The following is a 9,630-nucleotide window of genomic DNA, read 5'->3' as shown; positions in this document are numbered from 1 at the left end:
GAGATGAATGGGCTTTGGAGTGAATGTGGCATTTAAAAAAAAAAAAAAAACTTCATTTGCCTGCACATTTGTGGAGCACCTATTATATGCCAGGCATGGACGTGGTGGATGTTCGGGAGGAATGACCCAGTACCTATATGGTTTTCTCTCAGGGTCACGAGCGTTGTGGGGGCCATTAGAACCCTGCATACATCTTTTAATTTGGACGTCTGGCAACACCTTACCTTACTTAGCTTTAGTAGTTTCACTTGTGATACACCTGATTTGATTTTGATAATAACTACTTTCAAATATATTAATGATATCTGCTAAGATAGGTATCAGTTTGCCCAAGAGTCTCTCAATTTTAGCAATTACAGTCCCACCTCCTGGAAAATCCTTCCCAGGATGATTGGTCATTCTCTGTGTACCACCCAAGATTAAAAGCATTTGCTAGCATATGAGGGTATATGTATCCATAAAATTAAGTTGTAGTCACCTTTACTGGTAACAAAATATCTGGGAGATAATAAAATAGCCTAAATAAATAACAAAACAGCAACGAGTGCCACTTCTCCAAAATTTACAGAAAGTGATTGATCTTTGCTATGAAGTCAACCTTTAAATTTTTAATTATGATAGAAATGGGAGTCATTAAAGAGCCAATTTGATATTGCACAGGTTAAAAATGTTGGCAGGTTAGTTTGTTAATGAAAACGAAAAAGTAAAATGAGGAAAATGGCTTGCAACTATGTTGTTCATTTACGTATCAGCACTCATATGCTTTATAATGGTTTGATTTGTGTTGCTAAACATAAGAAGGCAATTATCTCACTATTGTTGCTCATTCAGTTAAATATCTACCTCTTTTATTGACAGCAAAATCCTATTACATGTATTTTTCTGCACAGGTAAAACATTACAGGCCGTACAACTAAACAAGTAAAAAAAAAACAGGAGTGAATTGATATTCAACTTACAAGGGTTTATCATGCTCCAGCCTTTAAAACATGATACATGGAGGTGAAAAAAAATTTCCTTATATACTGTCAAAAGAATAAGAAGCAAAAAAATTGTTGCCTTAAAAAAATGTCAAAATATATTTTACTTCCCATTTTTTCTTTCTATAATATACTAGAGAGCTTCTTTTCTGATGGACTTTCTTGGAAACATTTGCAAGCACCTCATACACTCCAGGCAACTTGGATAATTTTCTTCTTCATCTACATACCTACAGATTCTTGTAAACAACTTCTAACTTGGTCTTCTCATCTTCCCTTGCTTAAAAAGTTCCTCCATAAAACCTGTCTCTTGAAATCAACCTGCTACTGAGGGTATTTTAATTAGGGGCATTAAGCTACTGTTTGAAACTATCCTCAATTAAACTTTGTCTAATATTAAAAATAATTGATTTTATTTAACCCCTTACATGTATTAGAAAATCAATATTGATAGTGATAATGGAAACTCACTACTTAACTTTGCTGATGAGAAGTTTAAAATTAAGGTCATTCATTGCCACAACTAGAAAAAAGCTGGGCAATAACAATTAATAAAATAAATGTGTTATTTACTGATGCTCTTATAGTAAAGAAATAATTTTGTATTCAATGTATGCCAAATTGTTAAAAGTGACTTTTACAACATAGGAAATCATATACTGCTAAAAAATTGTAAGACATGGTACTGATGCAACAGCCATATATAAGAGCGAATTTTGTAATTATTAATATATACATAATATGTAATCATAACATTTTAGTAAGATGTGTAATTACAGTATAGTTATGTTATGAGATTAAAATGGCTTTTTAGATTACAAAGCATTTTAATCTTCTCCCTTATTTGTTTTGAGTGATAAATTACTCTGTTCTAGCTTCCTAAAATATTGGAAGCTAAGATTACTTGCAGTTTTTTAAATGTATATTGTATGTCTTTGTAAATTCTGTTTCTGTCATTCCCTTAGCATTGTGGTCCCAGGCTACATAACCTCCATGGGGAGTTGAAAAGGTACATAAATTAGCAATCTTATCAGACAACAAATAACTACAAAGAGTTTTACCTACATGTAGAGAGTTAAAACTATATACTAACACACCATTGTAAATCAATTATACCCCAATAAAGATGTTTAAAAAAAAAAAAACTATAAGAGGATGAAACTTACAGTTTCCAGCTATTATTATGCATTAATATGAATTTCAGTGGTTATCAATATCACCTTGTTTCCACTCTTTCTCAAAGCTAAGGGAACTCTTTCAGAAGCCTTATCTCATTTTGTATTCACCTGCCAATTTTCATCTTATCTAAGCAGAAAATAATTTTCAAACTGTTTATATGGAAAATAATATTCCTTTAATGTATGAAATGCATGCAAAGAATGAAGTCAGTGGACAGGAGAGGTGAGGAAACAGTATGAGAAGAAAGATATCAGCCTGATAATTTGAAAACTAACAAATTAAAATGTCAACTGATTCTCCACTATATTCTCTGTCTCTCATTTGTTCTTTCTCTAAACCTTACTCGTGAACTGTGCAAGCCTATGGGAATCAAAGTGAATTTCACTCTGTATGACAGGCTCTAGGGCCATTCACCTCATTACAAATAGCTCAATTTTGTTTCTTTTTATGGCTGAGTAATGTTCCATTGTATATATTTGCCACATCTTCTTTATCCATTCATCCGATGATGGACAGAGTGAAGTAAGTCAGAAAGAGAAAGACAAATACCGTATGCTAACACATATATATGGAATTTAAGAAAAAAATGTCATGAAGAACCTACGGGTAAGACAGGAATAAAGGCACAAACCTACTAGAGAATGGACTTGAGGATATGGGGAGGGGGAAGGGTAAGCTGTGACAAAGTGAGAGAGTGGTATGGACATATATACACTACCAAATGTAAAATAGATAGCTAGTGGGAAGCAGCCACATAGCACAGGGAGATCAGCCCGGTGCTTTGTGACCACCTAGAGGGGTGGGATAGAGAAGGTGGGAAGGAGGGAGATGCAAGAGGGAAGAAATATGGGAACATATGTATATGTATAACTGATTCACTTTGTTATAAAGCAGAAACTAACACACCATTGTAAAGCAATTATACTCCAATAAGGATGTAAAAAAATAAAAAGTGAATTACAAGGTGGCTGCTATTCTGCCCTTACCACAGCCCTTACATAGTTTATAAAGAACTTTCATATATATTATCTCATCTCATCCTCACAACATTCCTTTGAAGCAAATAATATTCCACTGAAATAATATTTCATTTTAGAATCATTGTGTAGTTTTGCATAATTGTGTAGTATATTAGTGTATATTTTTATTCTAAATTTACTGAGGAAGAAGCTGAGGTTGGCAATCCCAAATTCAATGCTCTTTTCAACACAAAATGGGTCATTGTTATTTTATACTAAAAATGGTCAATACATTTGTTCTAGAGTTTAAGGTGATAGAAACATCAATATATAGCATAAGTAGTAATTTCTGTCAAAAGAATACAATAATAACAGAAAAAGAGGAATCTGCTTAATTAATATTAATTTTGTGATTGTAAATTGTCTGGTGAGCTCTTTAAGTCTCATGAGCTGAAAAACCATCAATATGCTGACTACTCACAAATTTGTATATCCTGCCTGGACCTCATCCATAAGATGAATACTTATATTCGAATCACCTGTACTTCTCCACTTAGACACCTAAGAATCATCTCAAATTTAATGGTCAAAAACAATCGACTGATTCCCTCTCCTCTCCCCAATCCCTTGATTTTCCTGCTTTATTCCCTATAACCAGGGTGACTATACAACTCATCATTCAAACATGGGTACTTTTGACAGTGAAAGGGGGAAGGTTAATAATCTATCTCAATAAAAGGCAACTGTTTTTATCCATTTCCAAAACTTAAAACCTTGGAATCATTTTTGTGAACTATTAATCTTATTTCCTGTATTCAATCTGTCAGCAAATACTGTCAGTTCTGCATGAGAATTAGACGACTTTTCACTACCTCCAGAGTTACACATGCTATTCCATTATTCTTTATCTGGACTATTGCAGTAACCTTCTCTATGATCTCCTCGCCTTCACGCTTGTCCCTCTAAAATCTATTCTAAACACAGCATTTGACATAATCCTTTTAAAATATAAATCATATCATACCACTCAAAATACTCTGATGGTGTCCCAGAATATAAGCATGTTTCATAAAATGGACATGATCCTACATTAGCTGCTCGTCTTTCAACCCATCTTCTCTCTGACCTCAGTTGCTGCTACTCTCCTACTTTGTTTCACTTCAGTCATACTGCCTTCTTGCTCCCCTTTGAACATTCCAGGCATACTCCTGTCTCAGGTTCCCTGTGCTGACTGTTTCCTCTCTCTAGAACTTTCACCCCTCAGATATCTACATGGCTCAGTTTCTCATCTCACTCAAATCTGTGTTCCAATGAGGCTTTCTAATTGTCCCTGGAGTTCCCTGTTTAAAATTGCATTTGTGACCATCAAGCATATTACATATTTTACTCACTTATCAGTATACTGTCTGCAACCAAGTACTACAATGGTAACTCCATAAAGATGTGAATTTTTGTCTGTTTTCCCTCTCTATTTCCAGGAGCTAGAACAATGCTTGCAGTCACAAAATACATTTTTAAGGAATTAAGTAATGAATTAATTAAGAAGTCATAATTAGATACAAATAATATCTGTACCAGCAACTAAGTGCGGATTAAAGATTATAGATATGGAGTTGAATTTTAATATAATTTAATTTTTATGTTAGTAAGTGATGAACACAGTATCTACACTGTGTCATGTGGCTATTTCCCTCTTCTGCCTGGTGAAATGGAAATTTTCTCATTTTCAGTAATAAAAATATCCATCCGTATAATTTTTTTTTTTTTTTGCGGTACACGGGCCTCTCACTGTTGTGGCCTCTCCCGTTGTGGAGCACAGGCTCCGGATGTGCAGGCTCAGCGGCCATGGCTCACGGGCCCAGCCGCTCTGTGGCATGTGGGATCTTCCCGGACCGGGGCACAAACCGTGTCCCCTGCGTCGGCAGGTGGACTCTCAACCACTGCGCCACCAGGGAAGCCCCATCCATATACATTTAAAAAAATTTTATTGGATTATAGTTGATTTACAATGTTGTGTTACTTTCTCCTGTACAACAGAGTGAGTCAGTTATACATAAACATATATCCACTCTGTTTTTAGATTCTTTTCCCATATAGGCCATTACAGAGTATTGAGTAGATTTTCCTGTGCTATATAGTAGGTTCTTATTAGTTACCTATTTTATATATAGTAGTGTGTATATGTCAAGCCCAATCTCCCAATTTATCCTTCCCCACCCCCATCCCCTGGTAATCATAAGTTTGTTTTCTACATCTGTGACTCTACTTCTGTTTTGTAAATAAGTTCATTTGTACCCTTTATTTTAGATTCCACATATAAGCAATATCATATGATATTTGTCTTTCTGTGTCTGATTTACTTCACTCAGTATGATAATCTCTAGGTCCATCCATGTTGCTGCAAATGGCATTATTTTCTTCTTTTTTGTGGCTGAGTTATATTCCATTGTATATATGTGCCACATCTTCTTTATCCATTCCTCTGTTGATGGACATTTATGTTGCTTCCATGTCCTGGTTATTGTAAATACTGCTGCAATGAACATTGAGGTGCATGTATTTTTTGAATTATGGTGTTCTCTGGGTTTATGACTAGGATTAGAAGTGCTGCATCATATGATAGTTCTATTTTTAGTTTTTTTAAGGAACCTCCATACTGTTCTCCATAGCAGCTCTACCAATTTACATTCCCACTGACAGTGTAGGAGGGTTCCCTTTTCTCCACACCCTCTACAGCATTTATTGTTTGTAGATTTTTTGATGATAGCCATTCTGACCGGTGTGAGGTGATACCTCACTGTCATTTTGATTTGCTTTTCTCTAATAATTAGTGATGTTGAACATCTTTTAATGTGCTTTTTGGCCCTCTGTATGCCATCCTTAGAAAAAAATGTCCATTTAAATCTTCTCCCATGTTTTGACTGGGTTATTTGTTTTTTTGATTTTGAGCTGCATGAACTGTTTGCATATTTTGGAGATTAATCCCTTGCCAGTTGCTTTGTTTGCAAATCTTTTCTCCCATTCTGAGAGATGTCTTTTTGTTTTGTTTATGGTTTCCTTCATATATGATTTTAAACTCAATTTTGTACCATGAGTAAGTTCTGCTATGTAAATGATATAAAATACCAATATAGATTTAATTACTTTCTCTTTTGTAATTTTTTCCTATTTAAAAAAAACTATATAATATGTATGTGTGGCTTTGTTTCAACATCCATTTATTTTGAATTTATAAATCAAGAAACTCACTAACCACTGCAACATTATGATTTAACTGAATTTAACTATGAGTCAATCTGTAAATATAGTATTACCATGATAAGGAATTTCTAGCCATTTCATAACAAATGTGTATATGTTAGTCTCTTCTGAACTTGGCCTAATATATAAAACTTGCATTACAGTAAACAAAAGTTTCTTAGATGGTTTTCAAATAGGACAACAAATTCCCTCTGACTTAAAGTTTTTTCAATAAAATTTTTTTAAATGGGCATTGAAGGAGACTCATTGTAAAGACTGTAAAATGATATGCTAATATTGTAATCCTTGCTGCTTAAATGAAATATACCTTTGATTTCTTAAAACATTAAAGTACCCCAAAGAATTCTCACTTCAGAAGGTATAAAAGCAAGTAATGAATCAAAGAAAGCATTGTGGCAGGCTTGCTATAGGGAATTAGAAACATTGGCCCCAAACCAGTGCTTCTACTGATGGGTGGAACATGTGATTTGTATTTTTAAGAGAAAATAATGGCATCATATTTAAAAAATATATATTTGAAGTAAAAATCACACATGAATGTTATAATGGCAATAATATTATTAAGGAATCACTTTAAAGCTAAAGTGAGAAAAATACAAAAAAAATTCACTATTCCCAATGTAAATATGTTATAAATTAGCATTGAGTAATGAAAAACAATATTGAGGCAAGAAGATAAAAACAATACTATGTTCCTTATTGTTTCCCCTAAATATTGTATTCATATAAATACTCTTAATAGTTAATCTCTTACAATATATGTTTAAGAAATGTGAGTTAATATTTTACCCACTTTGTGTTTGATAAAATCTTAACACATGTGGAATTTTCATTGATTTCCTAAGAAGGGACCAGGTATCCACACTCAAAACAAGAGATATTATTCTTGGAAAGAAAGATCTCACAACTCATTTAGTTTCTATTGCCAAAGAATTTCAAGAACTCATTTGTCTGGGCAGAGTCTCATCTCTCCAAGACTGGCTTAGGTGTGGTCTAAAAGTGAAGTTCAGCTGAACTCTCAAGGTCACTTCCAGATTTATGAGCTTGTGAAATTCCTTAAAGACATTTCTTTTCCAAGCTAATATACACTGTTTCCACTTTCCTTGACAGAGATGAAAAAAGCCTTTGTTCATGCTCAAAGGAAAGCAGATCACTGAATACTGTTTTTTCAGTGAACAACTCTTTTGACTAATGCATAAGTGCTAAGAGTTGTCCTCCCCAATGTCTTACTATGATATTCAAACCATACTACATGCTGCTGAAAGGTTCCTGTCTAAATGCCATAGGATGGGTTGAAGTATGTTTACCCCAGGCAATTCTTCCAGGAACAATTAAGGCCTACTGTGATTCAAAAAAAACAGCTTTGCTTATTTCTTCCTCTGAATTGCATTGGTCTAAAGGGTAAGCTTCTATAATTTTAGCCTATAGAGATAGGTAGACTTGTTTTCCTCTGCAAATATTTGAAAAGTGAGAGCTACGTCTCAGGTGAATACATGGCTACTCTAATCACAAAGTAACATCAGGTTTCTAGGTTTCTGACCCCTGAACTATTATCATTAAAAGAAACTTTCTCTTAAAACTTCCTAGTAGACTGAGATGGAAGCACCCTTACATTTTTTTTTTGATGAAGATATCAACTGTGGCCTGCTTATACAATCTACTAACCTATTTCAGAAATAGTGTGAAATTTCATCATAAAAAATCATTCACATATGTTATTGGCAAAAAACACTCTTCCATCTCTGTAGTATATATTTAATTTCATGGAAACATATAGTGTTACCAATAAACTACTACAATAAAACAGTGATGTAATTTCTATGAAAAAGCTCAAAATTATCATTGCTTAGTTTAAAATATACTACATTAAAAATATAAAACACTGTCTCTTTTAAGCAAATGCCAAATGAATTCAAAGTAACTGTATTCCAACAATCCTAGAAACCTGCTTAAAGTTTATGGTCTTATATAACACTTTATATGTGGAATCTAAATACAACACAAATAAACGTATCTATGAAACAGAAACAGACTCACAGACATAGAGAACAAACTTGTGGTAGCCAAGGCAGGGAGGTGGGGTGGGGGAGGGAAGGGCTAGGAGTTTGAGATTTGCAGATGCAAACTAGTATATATAAGATGGATAAGCAACAAGGTCCTACTGTATAGCACAGGGAAGTATATCCAATCTCCTGGGATAAACCATAATGGAAAAGAATATTGAAAAAAGAATGTATATATGTGTAAAACTGAGTCACTTTGCTGTACAGCAGAGATTGGCACAACATTGTAAATCAACTATACTTCAATTAAAAAAAAAAGTACACCACTGGTACAAATATAAGGTGATAAGAAGGAAAATCTCACTAAAAATTTATAATTGTCAACTTCCTCACTTCACTCTTTGACAAAATTGTTTATAATCTGTATAGTTCAAATTTGATAAAATCACAAGGAAATATCTCTTACTAACTCACCTATTACATTGTAGATCAACTATACTTCAATAAAATTTAAGAAAAAGTAAAGTTTACAGTTTTAATCTGTATTTTCTTGCCTTCAGAAAGGTTATTATTACAGAAACAGATGGTATATGTATAGTTAGCAGTTTTAATTAGATAAACTTAGACCAGGGGTTTATATAAATGTATTTAAGAGTGGCAGAACAAAAATGCCTTTAAAAAGTTAGTTCATTATTAAAGTTCTTTTGTCTTTAATAATTTTGTATCATTCTGTATGATTTATTTTCAAATATTTGACTCAAATAGGAAAGACCATACCTGACTTTGCTCCCAGCTATGTTCAGCCTACAGTAGCTCTTCTTGTGTTTTCAGTTTTTCCAATATTTTCAGCAACCTTAATGTTTATTTTTAATATATTCGCATTAAATTTTTCATCTCAACCATTTGTAAGTGTACAGCTCAGTAGTGTTAAGTATATTCACATTGTTGTGCAACAGAACTCCAGGACTTCATCTTGCAAAACTGTTTTACAACTATTTTTTATCCCATGATTATTTTTCACTACAAAAGGGAAATGCTTTATTTCCTTTTTATTTTATTTTTTTAATAATTAAAATTATGCTATTCAACTATCAGTAATATGTTAATCTAATCTCCCCTTAGCACAAAATCATATATTCATATAATGGAATCAATTAATCCAAAATACCTTGTCTCCAATTGCTGAGGAGGCTAAATATAAAGACTACCCTTGCCTTTGAGTTAGTCCTATAATGATCTTCTTAGAGT

The sequence above is a fragment of the Neophocaena asiaeorientalis genome, unplaced genomic scaffold (assembly GCF_003031525.2).
Source record: "Neophocaena asiaeorientalis asiaeorientalis breed wild unplaced genomic scaffold, Neophocaena_asiaeorientalis_V1.1 scaffold259, whole genome shotgun sequence".
Classification (NCBI taxonomy): domain Eukaryota; kingdom Metazoa; phylum Chordata; class Mammalia; order Artiodactyla; family Phocoenidae; genus Neophocaena; species Neophocaena asiaeorientalis.
Note: the sequence above shows the minus strand (reverse complement) of the source record.